The sequence below is a fragment of the Scomber scombrus genome, chromosome 14, assembly GCF_963691925.1.
Source record: "Scomber scombrus chromosome 14, fScoSco1.1, whole genome shotgun sequence".
NCBI lineage: Eukaryota > Metazoa > Chordata > Actinopteri > Scombriformes > Scombridae > Scomber > Scomber scombrus.
The window spans coordinates 4,327,336-4,342,362 of NC_084983.1; the positions used below are offsets into that span (position 1 = coordinate 4,327,336).

The 15,027-nt window shown below is 44.2% G+C and overlaps 1 protein-coding gene across 2 annotated transcripts in view; it reads right to left on the bottom strand.

Annotated features, from left to right (window-relative positions):
• nrip1b (nuclear receptor interacting protein 1b) overlaps window positions 1-14,369 on the bottom strand; it is a 38,594-nt gene extending 24,225 nt beyond the window's left edge. Inside the window, exon 1 of one of the 2 annotated variants that reach the window (XM_062433144.1) lies at window positions 14,065-14,369. The gene's annotated coding sequence lies outside the window, so the exon portion shown is untranslated. Of the gene's footprint in view, window positions 1-8,658; window positions 8,855-14,064 lie in introns of those variants that run through there. The other variant, XM_062433145.1, reaches the window with a different exon arrangement.
• Between the last annotated feature and the right edge of the window lie 658 nt (window positions 14,370-15,027).

Below are 15,027 nucleotides of genomic sequence, written 5' to 3' on the forward strand. Positions count from 1 at the left end.
GCGAGAAGGAGATCAAACCCAGTGTTTATCCCGCTTTGTCTGACATGCACACACACACACACACACACACACACAGGAAGAAGACACAAAAGGATGTGAAAGGACCAGCAGTGGAAGCCATGTTCGTGTGAAATCGATATCGAAAAATATATGGTGGCTAAAGGTTATTTCTTACCCGCCAAAATAAAACCAACAGTAGCTAAATGTACCCGCCTTGTTCTAAAACAACATCAATTATCAGTCTTTTACTTTGAAAAGAACACAGTTTTACCAGAATGAGTTAAAAAAATAAACCTTATCAAAACCTGTCTGTATTTTTGTCAGGAGAGAGAGAGAGAAAAAAAAAAACATCTCATGTGGGCTCATGTAAGCAAATTATCTATTCACATGTCTGGCTTTGGCACACAGATGATATGCAAAGAGGTCATTGCAGCTGAATAAGCATCTGTATTGCTCATTTCTAAACCACAGTTGAACTTGGTACAGTAAATAACCTGACCTGAATAAAGTCGAGCAAATCTGGGAGGAAGCGCGGCTATATTTAGACAAAACAGCAACCCGTGTGTCAGAGGAAGAGAAATGTGAAAAGATCCTTTACTTAAAAAGCGTGTGTGTGTATGTGACTCGGGCTTTTGAGCTTGTCAGGTCTGACTGCAGTAATCAAAACGCTATTACTGGAGACTGAGAGAGGGGAAGAGAGGAACTTATAGGAGGTGGCAGTGCTTCAGAGACTCCTGTAAGCTACTGTAAGGCTTATATGTGAGTGTGCGTGTGTGTGTGTTTTTTTTGAAGTGCGGGGCAGGGGGGGGGGGGGGGGGGGGGGGGGGAGTTGAGGAGAGACCTCAGTGCTCAGCTTGGGGCGTATAATCTATGGTTCATTTGCAGCTTTTCTCCCCAGTATGACAAGCCGTTTACAAGACGTAGCCTCTGCTGCTGACCCAGTTCTGAGTGGCTGCGTCTCGCGACAAGCCCTGCCTCCCCATCAGGCCCTGCTCCTCGTCTAACTGACGATAACACCGCCACCCTCTGCCTCCATGAACTGTGGGAAAAAAAAAATAGGTCGCCCTGACCCACTTTTCTTCTTATTTTTTTTTCTCTTCTCTTCTCTTCTCGCTCTCTCTCTCCCCTCTCCCTGAGATCGTGCAAGGAGTTCTGCAGAGCGTGATCGAGGGAGACAGTAAAAGAGAGGGAGAGAAGGAGAAAGAGAGAGAGAAGGAAAAGTAAAAAAAAGAAAAAAAGAAAAAAGCTTCTCAGTGTGATGAGTCCCTACATTATTTGTTAGTTTTTTTCTTTTTTATTAGTGATGCGTTTCTGCAAGGCAACCCCCCTTCCCTTTTTCGGAAATTGGTGGCAACCTCTTTATCAGTTGAGGCCCTCCCACGCCTCTATACGACAACTGCTCCTGAGGTTTAACACCATCTACAGGGACTCGCCACTCCACCATTATCTCATCTCTTACTCAGAATGCTAAATGGGATCCTTGGCCTTATTTAAACACAGGCGTACACAGACACCGCTTTTTTTGCGGTCATTTAACACCCCGCGTGAAGGTATAACATGTCACCCAAGCCTGAGAAATTATGAGCCTTTCCTGGATATGGGAGGAGGTGGAGGTGGAGGAGGTGGGGGAGTGGGGAGCTGCCCTAATGCTCGGTAGCATGACACCGGACCCTCTTTTGAATGCCTCCGTGCAGGTTAAGGCAGCAGCTCATGATACCATCTCACATCACGCACGGCGCTCACATGCAAACCCCCCCTTTCCCCTCATTAAGCTGCACTCGTTCATGCGCCGCTTTTTTGTAATCCCTCCATTCCTCTGATGACAGCTGAGATTCCCGTTCCGTTGTTTCCCGCTGCGCCGTTTGCGTGAGTGCTGGATTTCTCTTTCACACACACCTTTTGGCTGCTCATTTAAATATTAATACAGCAGCCCCCCCCCAAAAAAAAAAAAAAATCATCACTCATCACTCAGCGGGGCCTCAGCGTCGCCTAGCAACCTTTGTTTAGCTTCTGCACGAGAGCTATATTTGTAGGTGAGAGTGACATTTAATTATTACCTTTTAAAAAAGCTTTAAAGAGTCTGACTGAACAATTCTTCAGGTGCACGGTGTGCCACCTCTTTCTTTCTTTCTAGAAAGACACTTGTCACTGTGTATTATACTCATTTTATTCTACAACCACTGTATGACTCGTGTAAGCAGATGACGGAATTTGATCATAAGAATCAGCTGGAAAATGTGGAATATTGTGGAATATGTATTTATAAAACTGCATCCATAGTCATATCTAACATCTATAGCATTGAAAGATTTAAGCGCAGTGCCTCAGCTGAATGAACAGAAGTAACCTATGCTGAGAGTTCTCTGAAGTGTTTTGTTGTCTGTGCTGGAGTGTCAGTGAGGGCGAGGCTCGGTTCCCACACACACACACACACACACACACACACACACACACACACACACACACACACACACACACACACACACACACACACACACACACACACACACACACACACACACACACACACACACACACACACACACACTAGCAGCAAAGGTGAACACAGTGAACCAGGTGAAGTGAAACAGAAAGTTTTACTGGAGTCGACAACAACAACTACATTATTGATAGTGCAATGAAGGATTCAATAGTAAAAAAGCCAATAAGAGTACTTTATCAAAACATCTGATCTATAAACAATAAACACATAATAAAGTGATATTTTGCAGTGAATTGTTCTGAACAAGCTAAAATGAACTGTTCATCTTATTTTGCCACCAATCTTAAATGTGGTAAACTCTTGTAAACTCTGCTACTGCCCCTCCTCCCCTCCCTCTCTTCTAGCAGCAAAGGGAGGACAGAGGTCAGCAGGAAGCACTGATACTGACTGATACTGATGTCTGTAAACTTCACTCACTATTTTAATGCCAATATTATCTATTTGACTGACAGTTTAGCTTTATTTCCAGTCAGATATTACTGAGTTTATATAGTGACTTTACTGTCGCTGCTCTAGAAACAATATTTAGCTAATCCTGCTCTGAATTTATTCTTTTTTTTAAAAGTAGTAATAAAAAACCCCCACATATTTTTAAATAATGAAAAAGAGCCAGAGACAGTAACAGTATGGATCAGATAACATCCCTACAGCTGGTTAGTAGCTGCACTCAGACTTTAGTATTGTTCACATTGCACATTGTGATCACACACAAGCATGTGAATTACTTCCAACCACTGTGTGAATGTACTGTGTCTGTTTCACTTGCTGATGTGTGACTTTATTTAATCTCATTCATAATCATTCCAAATTCACTGATATATTTCATTCAATATAGGATTACATTTTAAATACTTTCTTGTTGAGTTGTTGACATTTTATTGACATATGACCACATGATTACAGGCTCTTTCTGATGATAAAATGTGTTTCAGTTTTAAAACACAGACTTTAGACAAATGAAAATATGAATTTTTGGGGGAATTTGGGAAAGAATTCAGATTTCACATGACCTTCCTCTCACAAACAGACAGCTCTCTGAACATTAGCATGCCTTATGTTAGCACCCCGGTGTCACACAGTTTGCCTATACAACAACATTGGTTCCCACCAGATGCCGGCGACTACATGTGTTTGCATGTGTTCTCATTTGCATCGACCACAGTTTGACATTCACACTTTCACAAAAAAAAAAGAAGAAAACTAGAGGAGGGTTGACCTGCTGCTAAACTCTCACCAGCCTGGTGCTAAGCCCCTGCGTGCTAATGGTGACCTAGTGCACACACAGACATGTCGGTGCCTCTGAGACGAGAGTCATGAAGCCCACTGCTCCACTTTCCTCTGCTGCCAGCCACACGCTCCGAAATAGAAAAAGGGCTCTGCTGTATCATGATATTTAGGTGCAAAGTGCAAAGAATAAAGAGAGAGATAGAGGGAAAATGGCCATTGCGGACAGAAAAAATTAGAGTAGGGTGTCAGGTCTCTTTATTCAAGCAGGAGCTGGGGTGGAGGTTGTAGTTCCAGTTAAAGGGGGTGGATGTAGGTCAAGCCCTGCCTCCTCATAAGCACCAAGGTCAACACTGAATGGAAGGGGAAGGTGGCTTAGAGAGAAAAAAGAGGCCCTGGATAAAACCACATTCGTCTGGCTCTTGTGCCAGCGCCGGCCCCAGACGTGTAAACACAGTTACACAAGCGCGCAGCTCCTCTGTGTTAAGCCTAGGTGTGTGTGTGAGGGTGTGTGTGTGTGTGTGTAATAAAAAAACAAAACAAATGATCGCACAAGTTACACAAGCGTCGCCGTTACGTTTTATAACCCAAACTAGGCTTCATTTCCAATGACATATGAGTTAGTGACACTTCCAGTTACACAAGAGGAGCCTGAAAGCTGAAAAAAAAAAAAAAAAAAAATCACATGGAGAATCTAAAAATTATATAAGCTACAGGTTTCTCAACTTCAGTGCCTGTACATGATTTAAAAGAGAAAAAAAAGGTGTATCCAAGCAGGCAGCGACTGGTGTCTTGATTTTTAAATGTCACATCCTGGCAGGCAATCACCTTTATTTAAAGTACTGCCTAACAAGCCCATACAGCGGGATCACAAGGCGGGAGACGTTCCCTAAAGATGCCAATTCAGGGATTTGATTCATTGTACAAGTCTGAATAAATAAGTGCTAAATTACACCTTTAATATTTATCCAAAAAACTCAATTATATACATGAGCACAGTGTTATTTGTATGTAATAAATAAGAGGATATGGTAGCATTTGCTCATGTGGATCACTCTGCATCCATCCACCCTGACAAATTGTGACCTATAGCAACTAATGCCACACTGCCTCCCTTGAATGATTAGTTTTTTATGAAAGCTGAAGAATACAGCATGTCTCAGCATGTATCTAATAACACTGTGTTGATGTGAGAAGAGCAGCATTTGAGAATTAGTGACACTTGGCTCCACTGAGAGTAAATAAAGAGCACATTTCAGTCTAAATAAAAATCTTGTTATGAAGGAGACTTGTCAGATGCGATATATTAAATCCAAATAAAAAGAGGTTGTGAAAGCTTTAACAAATGGTCTGATTCATTTCCTTATTATCATTATTATTATTATTATCTCCAGCATTGAATGCACACACAGTAGTTGCACTGATGACATTAAGAGTCAGTTTTTATTTGACGGAACAAACCTTTTCTTCCATTGAATTCAATTATGTTGCATTTTTGTGTTTCAGCTTTACATTTAAAAAAATATAATAAAAACACTGATTCAATAGAGCAGATTCAATAGATATAATGCTCTTATAAAGAAGGAAAACATATATTATAATTTGTAAATAAGGTGTTTTAAAAGGTGCAGGATGCAAGTTATCAAATCAAGTTTACTGACTGCGTAACAACACTTCAAGTTATAATGAAAAAGTTGGTGATGATACCAAAAGGCAGGCTGAGATTTTTTAGGGAACAGACACACTGAACAAAAACACTGACATTTTCACTGTCACATGCACTCTGTGGAAACACTGTATCATAATAGGTTCCAACTAGCCTGAAGGAGAGGGGGAAGAAACAGTGCCTCCCTCTGATTGTCCCAATCCTCCGACTCCAAGTCTAGTGGAAAAGCCAACATTGTGACTCCTACACTCAAAAACCGGCATTTTTTTAAACAAAGTGAGCAAGGATCATGATTTTTACACAGATATAAACTGAAATGTTAACATACAAGCAGAAAAATACTGGGAAGAAGGGACGGTGGTGTGCTCCAGAGAGAGAGAGAGAGAGAGAGAGAGAGAGAGAGTGAGACACACACAGAGAGACAGAGAGTAGGGCAGCTGTAAGGGGAGAGAGAGTGAGAGAGAGTGAGTGGAGGCAACTGCAATAACACAAATCCTAAGCAGCCAGCTCACTGTGGACATGAATCACTGTGGACATGAAACAACCTTTTCCCCCCTCTGACATACACTGGTATCAGTGATTGAGAATCGAGAAGATGACTAAACCCAGCCTCCATTCGTCACATCGGGCGAAAGCGGTGGCCACGCCGTTTCCCAAATTTAGATGCAGGGAGGCAAGGAAGAGGAGGAGGGGGTCTCCTATCTGACACGACCTAGACCCCGTTTAACCTTGGGGAGGGAAGCGATTACCCAATTGAATGACGGGGCCCCTTGCTTTGCAGCTGCATGCCTGACTGTGGCGAGTGTCGCCGACCATCTCCACCCTCCCTCTCTCTCTCCTTCTTTCTCCCTCATCCTTGTAGACATACAAGGTCGGGAGAGAGAGAGAGGATAGGGGTGAAGGGTGTCACATGATTGGATCTCCTTCTGGAGAGTTACTTAAAAAGCCTCCTCAGCAATCAGGTCAAGGTCACGCTTGAGCCCTAATGCCAAAGGAAAAGTCTGTGAGTGTGTGTGTGTGTGTGTGTGTGTGTGTGTGTGTGTGTGTGTGTGTGTGTGTGTGATGAGAGAGGGAGAAAGAAGGAAGGAGAAGGGGGGGATGACAGACAACGTAACTCTACATGTTCAGAATTCAGCTTCTTGATAACTTGAAAAACACAAGCTATGATTCTATTAGCCGTATTAATCTTCCTGCTTAGTGGACACTTTTTTTTCTCCTCTTTTTTCTTCTTCTTAAATTCAAAGTCACTTACTCGTTTATCGCTCTTGCACATCTCTTTTCCCCGTTTTCTACAGCTGACGGTATTTACTGGAGGAATCCAGGTTAATTGCCTTCGCTCAAGGGCAGAGGGTGAGCATAAGTATGAGCCAGCAATCTCCTGGTCACCAGTCCATTCTCACTAAGTAATAGGTCACACAGCCGCCTCCAGTCATCTACCCATCTCCTCTTCAAATGGCCTCCTTCTTCTCCTCCTCCATCTTCTTCTCTTTTCTCCTTCTAATACAGTTTACATGAGAAAAGCTGTGTGCTTCTGAACCGTGCTCTTTTCGCTCTGAGGACGCAGTGAATAAACGCCACCTCGCTAATGGATTTACAAGTGGGTTGGAAGTTCACAAAAGGAGAGGATGATGCAGAAATTCAAGAGGGCGCTCTCGGTGAAAGAGGAGGACCGAGGGTTATGCCAAATGTCCTCGTTCCTCGCTCGGCGGTGTGGGAGCACGTTCAATTTTTTAATTTAGAGACGAGACACTTATTTGACCATGCTGTATCAATTTAAATCTATTGAAAGAGAGTCATTTATGTATTCATTGATATATTATAATAGAAGGTAGTACAAGGCAGGTTTTAATGGAATGTTATTTAAGATCATCAACCTTGGAATAACTGGAAAAAAATAAAAGGTGTTTCACATGGAGGGCATCTCTTGGAAACCTGGATATAATAATGTGCTGCAGATCTATCTGAACTCACAGAGCTCTCCCCGACTCTCCGCGGCCACCCTCATAGGTCCCTTGTTGCCCGGCAACAATTCGGCTCATCACTTAGAAGCCAAAAAAGTTACACAATTACAGTTCAAGCCAAAAAGAGGATTTGTTGAGGGGGTGTGGGGGGGGGTTTGCACGGGTGCTCGTCACATCAGTCAAGAAAAGTATGGCCGACTGTTAGGAGACTGGTGTCTGAATAAGAAGGTGGGGGTGGGGGTTGGGGTCCCACTTCTTGCATTTTTCTTACTCATCATCCTGCAAAAGAGTGGTGATAAAGTAAGTGTGTGCGTGTGTGTGTTTGTGTGTGTGTGCATGTGTCAGTGGTGTTCACTGGGTTACACCTACAATAACCCAAATATTGACAGTAGAATAGCGAGCTGTGAACTTTGGAGTGTTGTTGAGCTGGTGGTGCACGCATACATGCACACACACACACACACACACACGAGCTGAACTCTCGGGTACAAAGTTTAACGATGGCTGAATTTCTCCCTTAGAACTTCCTTCCTTCCCCCTTTTTTTCTAAAATCGCAATAGACATAAATCTCAAGACACAACCTCAGACCATATACTGCATATGCACCCCCCCCCCCACTCCTCACCTCACCTCTCCCTCCCTCCCTCCCTCCTTCCCCTGTCATCCCGTGCAATATATCCATCATTCATTCATAAATTCTGAAAACTCCTCTTTAGTTAATTGCCTGGGAAAATTTAATTTCAAACGAAAGCTTTTAAAAGAGAAAGATATAATTAAGTTGCAGGGATCTCTCTGCTGCTGCGCCCCCCCCCCCCCCCCCCCTTGTCTATAGGGGTGGGTGGGTGAGGCAGTGGGTGAGGGTGAAGGAGGAGGAGGAGGGGGCATGCCGAGGGGACATGTGCTGTGAGCTGTAGCAGCTCTGCACCGCACTGCTCCGTGTCAGGGAAGTCATACACCCATGTTTAAAGCAGAACGTTACGTAAAGCTTCACCCCCCACCCTGCTCCCCTCCACCTCTCTCTCTCTCTCTCTCTCTCCCTCTCTCTCTCCCTCACTCTCTCTCTGCACAGGCTTACTGCACCAGACGCTGTGTCCTTGCCTGGGCTGCTCAAGGTTCCCAAAAGGACAGGCTGCTAAGAAGTTGGGAAGGACGGGGCCCTGTGATAGCCTGCAAAGAGGGGAGGGAGGGGAGGTGGAGGGGGCTGCTGCTGCTGCTGTTGCCTGTGTGACAGCCTTGGACTTTGAATTCAGCGCCAGACAGGCTCATGCATCAATCCCTCAACTTACAAAGACAAGCCACTAACCTTGACGAGGCCGGGGGACTTTTCAGGAATGAGTGGCATTTTCACTTAGCCCCCAGCCTCTCTTCAACCAACCCCCCCTCCTCCTCTTCCTCCACTCTCTTGCCAGATAACCTGGTTAAAATAAGACACAGTTGAATAACAGCGACCTCGAGTCACCGAACTTTGCGACCCGCCGTCCTGGCCTTCAACCCTTAGGCTTCTTAGGACCCTGCTGGGAACATACAGTATGCGATAATACAAAGTGGGAAGGCGGCGTAAATAGCGTTTAGTGCACAAGGTGCAGTAGAGGCTCGGCTGTTGGGATCCGTTTTTGCTTGAATGACGCAAGCTCACCTCAATCCTGACGATCAACTGACTATATCATCAGACTTAATTACATACATCTTCTGACTGATTAACTATTCCAAGCTTTAAATAAAAGCTACAAACATGCAGTCAAGTATCTAGCCTTTGTATTCCAGGCACTCTCTCTATCTTTCTTTCTCCCTCTATTGTGTGTGTATATGTGTGTGTGTGTGTGTGTGTACATTTCTTTCACATGTACACACACACACACACACACACACACAGAGGCTGGGAATGCCTCCTATCTCTGAGCGTCTGTCCTCATTCCTCTTGCAGCCCGCCCACTCTGTCACGCCCGTGACATTGGCCCGCTTGTGGCAAACGCAGAGACCTTCCTCTCTGTCTGACTGCAGCATCCTGGCAGCCACGCTCGCTCAGCCACAATGGTGGTAGAAAAATCTTTCTACTGCACCTCTACAGCCCGGGGGCAGCAGCAGCAGCAGCAGCAGCAGCAGCAGCTCTGCTACAGGAGCAAGAAGAGAGATGGAGGGATGAAGGGAAGAAAGGGAAGAAAGGGAGGGGAGTCAGTTCTACTCGGCTCCTCTACTGTGACCACACCAGCCCCGGCCGGGAGAGGAGTCAGCTCCTCTCACGTCACCCAGGAGGTCTGCTGCTGCTGCTGCTCCTCGCTCTTTACTTAACTTATCAGAGGAAAGGGAAAGGGGTGTGTGTGTGTGTGTGTGTGTGTGTGTGTGTGTGTGTGTGTGTGTGTGTGTGTGTGTGGGGGGGGTAGAGATTTCGGCGTCGAGTAAGCTGGTAGAGCGGCACAAGGTTTCCCCCTGCTCCGCTTCATTGATCAGCACAGTTATAGGCTTCCACAGCTGCTGTTTTTTTGGTTTTTTTTAAAACAGGGGCCTCACTCTTTACGTGTAGGTTATCCTATCTTTCACTTTCGCCCCCCCCCCCCATCTCCCAATGTAGCGCGCAATTTCAGCAAAAAAGTCTAAATAATTCACAGCAATTGCAATCAGCAAACCGATCAATGGGCGGGAGATAATTGAAGGGGCCTGTCACTGCGCCAAGGCCAAGGTAAAGCGTGGAGGCAGAGGGGTGGAGAGTCGGAGGTGAGGGTGAAGGAGAGTGGGAGGAGGAGGAGGGAGGAGGGGAGGTGGAGGAGAGTCATTCAACAGATGAGCTTGGGCTTGGGGCTGGCGGGCGGAGGCGTCTCCATCTTTCTCTCTCTCTCTCTCTCTCCTCGCGTTTTTGTCATCCCAAAGCCCACCCCCCCCCCCCCCCCCACACACACACACACACACACAAACCACCACCGCTCGCATCACAGGAGCGATGGCTGCCGAAGACGCATTTCTAGCGGTTCCTGCCCCGTCATCAAAATGAGTCCCATTGACTTTGGTCGCCTTCTGTTCATGATAGAGGCACCAACGCAGGAGCCCGAGTGATTGTCTCTGAACGAGATAGCAGCGCCGCTATAACTGAGAGCCCTTACTTACTAAAAAAATATCTTCTAAGCTGCACTCAGTGGGAATACTCGGAAAAATGAAAACTGCCCACACATGGATCTTATATCAGAAAGCAGCAACATTCACTTCAGGAGTTCCGTGCCTCATTTTTCTGATGCAGTTTCAGGCTTCTGTGGTGGAATATTGGGAGAAAATACAATAAAGACCTTCTAATCTGTAAACAGCGCAAGTTTTCATCAAATCTGACTCATTTAAGATCAGTTAAGAACAGTGGAGCTGCACTGTTTGCTTTTAATATCTGGAGTGTATATTCATCTATAGCTTTTTTATTCAATTTCGCTGGCTCGCATCAATCTGCGTGCTGTATATTTACACTTTAATCACTTAAAACCATGACTTTATGGCCTCCTGTCTGTCACATCCATTCAAAGGCATTTTCTATTCTAATTCTATAAGATCTGCCTCTGTCGTGTTTAGTATGACGTGTGTGTGGAATCCACTGATATAAGAGAAAGAAGGATTAAGATGCTAACAAGTTCTAACATGTTTCTAATAAGTCCGATATTGAAAACTGCTCATTTCAGTCGTGCGTTTCCGCCCGACTCTGAAATTTACAGTCTAATTGCGGCGGTGTAAATCTCTGCATAATATCAGCAGCAGTATTATAAATCAGTGTCTACTGAATAAACAAACAATAAACACAACAATAAAATGATTTGGCTTAATGCGTGACCCTCCTCCACCCTCCCTGCACAAATATTACAGAGCCCAAACTATAAGAGAAATGAGCTCGTGTCCGAAAGGTCTCAAGTTTGAATCCTCGAGCCGAGCCTGTGAGGTAGATGAGAAATAACGCTTCTGTTCCTCAACATCTACTGTCAAAGTGCCCTTGAACAATGTTCAGTGGCCAACAACACAAGTGCTGGGCAACTCCCAGGTCTATATAATAAATCAAAAACTCTGCAGTAAAATGTGTGACACTTGTTCAGGTGGATTGCACATTAATTTGGGTGTGCTTTTTTTTTTTTTTTTTTTTTTTGAAGGTGAGTGTCTCTGTAATCAAAAATGCTATCCTCGATTTTTTTTTCATCTTCCTGTCCTGCGCCTCTCGCTGTGGTGACTGACAGATTTACAAACAGTGGGGTTTTGAGTTGGCACAGTGGTAGTAATTAGAGAGGCTGTTAGTAGAGATAAGTGGCTGGGCAGGTACTCCAGCATCTGTGGCTTCTTGGAGAAAAAATACACTATTAGCATTTGCATTTGCTGCCATCCTGTGATAACTTATGTAATTCATTGTTGTTCACACTGTAACAAAACACATTATCTGCGAGACACATTTGCAGAGCACACCTGCATGAACGTGCACACTCAGACACACACGCGCGTCAAAACATGCTACTTCCAGCAGCAGCAGCCGTGGTGTTTTGATGACAGATAAGATTTGCTGTCATGAAAGGCAGCCAGTGGATAAGAGAGAAAAAGTGCAGAGTCCAGTCTTGTGACTGCTCATTTGCATTTAGCCATTTGAATGTCCTCTGGTTTTCTGTTGCAGGCTACTGCACATCACTCAACAGCAGCTCCCTGGACAATAGCAGATGGCTCAGTCAAATCAAGCTCCATCCAACACAGACGATCCTTTGAGTTACAGCGGCGTGGCCACAAACCGCTCAAACCAAAAAAAGTACTTATAAAGTAACTTTAAAAAAAGCAAAAAGAAAAAGGTTGGACTATAAATGTGGACGTTTTAGTTATCTATGGCAACAGAGGGACAAGCTGAACTACCTTGAACATCTTGTGTAAGTTCAGGTCAAATAATTAAGCAGCTTAAATGCTCGACAAAAGAAAGGCTAAAAGGCAGACCCCCAGACACAGACAGTATTTAGAGGGCTTTAAAATAAATGTTGGGACTTTTCCTCCATTTTTCTATACGTTGTCAGTCTAAGTTACAGCGGTACAGTGAAAGGTAGCAAATGAACTGGAGACTATTTCTTTTCAGCTTCATATTACGACAGACAAACAGGTTGCTGCTGGGAATCTTTATAAAAAAATCGCCCTTTAAAAAGAGGCTGAACTGGAGATGTACTCTGCCCTCTGTCTGAGCATAACTCACTACAAACTTCTGCCCCTGACCTTTTGCCTCTACCCTCATCCCAAAGTCCAATGAAGCAATTGGACATTTCAGTAGAGAGGAACACCTATTCAAAGGCCACTCACAAAAAAAAGGAAAAAAAGCCTCCCTGCCAGTTACTGAAAACAATCCGAGTCTCTGAACTCTATCAAAACATATCTGACGTGATGATCTATGATGTGACAGGCTGCAACAGACCAACTTCACTGCGGACCAAAACCTTTTTGGGATTCAAGGATTCCTCTGGTGACGGACGAGTTGATTATTTAGAACAGGGTGTAGTTACAAAACAAAACAAAATGACCCTTAATGGGGATCATGAACTAAGCCATAAATCCAGATCATGTCTGTTTATAGTGCATTATAAAAGCTCCAAACGTCACCTCCATACTAAATGTAGACTTGTTTACAAAAAGCAGACAGCATGCCAATGCCTTGTAACATTATTATATACCTTTGTCTATAGGGTATTTACTGTACATGCTCAGGGTTTAGCACCACAGTGGGAGTGGGAGTGGGAATGCAATGTTGGGAACTGAAAATCACACTACATACATCTACAGAAGGAGCATTTTCAGACATTTACACAATTTAACACTTATTTAAACTCAAAACATTAAGCACAGGTAGAATCCAAGACACATTTTAACACATCAGACACCTCATGTAGAGCTCAAGCTGAAAATATTACAACACTTAAGTTTTTTTCTTTTCAATGCCTTAAAGTTCATTCAGAATCATTCCATATCTCATTTAGCACCAGAAGAGAGCCAACTGTGAAGCGTTACCGCCATTGGCAGTGCTTAAAAAAAAAATACTAGTGAGGAGCTGGAGAGGCTGTCTGTCTACTGTTTTGACCCAAACATGATGAACTACAGCCACTGTAATAACGTTCCATTACAACTCCTCTTTGACATGGACGCCCCCTGTGCTCTATAGAAACTGTCATTACACGAACCCTATGCGGTGACACGATTCATTCAGCCTGAAACACACATTAAAGTAACGCCACAGACAGCAGCAGAGAATAGGGAGAATGAACAGGACGGAGCATGTATTGTGAAGAACTATAAATGACAAGCTTCTTTTTTATTTTTTTTAAAAAGAAAAAAAGACAGGAATACACCTCTATACTGGGGCCTGATTTACTGGTAGCCAGGAAATGCAGTCAGTGGTAGTTATTAGCTGTACTGAACGAGTTCGCGGGCTGAACACACACACATACACAGAGGCAGGTTTATATTCTCCACTTCTGTATGCAGCGTTTTTAGCGCTACACTGTATATCCATATTAGCCTGTCGACACATACACACACACACAGCCTCTCCTCTCTTCGATAAAACACGCTATTATCTAGCATAACGCTCGACACCGCGTCTCTTATGGGTACCAATGTATTTTTCGCCCCCCCACCAAACGGTAATAATGCCCCCCCCCTCCACTCTCTCCTCCTCTCCTCCCTAGATATGACAGTGCGTTTATGTGTAATAGGCTAGCACCGAGCTCCTTACCTGCGTCGTCCTCCCCACAGTCAGCCGGAGAGCAGCATCGTTCTTATTCGACAGGAGGAGGCAAATCCAATGAAAACGGCTCGCGTCTGTGTTGACACTTTTGGCAAGGAAGAAAGAAATGGCGAGGCAGGATTTCAAAATCAAAATTTAGTCCGAAAAAAAAAAAATGCCTCGGTTCTGTGTTTTTTTTTTTTCCTTCTATTCTTCTGCTCCTTCTCCTTCTTCTGTTTCTTCTCCCTGCTGCTGCGACTGTGACCGAGCGGAGGTGCGGAGCGTGTAGTCTGTGGGAATTGTTTATTGTCGGAGTCCCCCCTCGCTGTGTGTGTGTATGTGTGTGTGTGTGTGTGTGGAGAAGTGAGCGGAGACAGCCACACTCCTCCTCCTCCTCTTTCCCCCCTCCTCCTCCTCCTCCTCCGCCTGCCGCTGACACCACCCTTAAAGGAACAGCTGCTGCCCACACACTGCCACTGCCAATAATAATCACTATCACAATCATAAACAATAAAATACATTTCAAGCAGGAGTTGTTGTTTTTTTATTTCATATGTTCCATTTATTTTAAAGGGACTGTGACTTTTTTTTTGGTAAGTTGTAACTGCGGTAGTAGCAGTTATTATAGCAGGAGCAACAGTAGGCTATACTGTATTTTAATATTTTAGTGAAGCATAGTAACTCCAAAAAGGGTTTTATGGTGAATATGAGCAGAACACAAGGATGTCAAGGAAGGAAATGTAACAAGTTCTTGAATTAATTAAAGGGCAACTCCAAAGATTTTACACATGAGTTTTGGCTGACTTTCAATGGGGAGTTCTATACAGTCTGTGAAAACATCTGTATAATGTTCTATGCTGCTCCTTTCCAGCGAGAAGGGGGATGTTTAATAAAATATAGTGTTACGCTGCATTGTGGGAAATGTAGGATCCAGTGTTTCTGGAGAATCACCCATTCTAGCGACTAAAATCA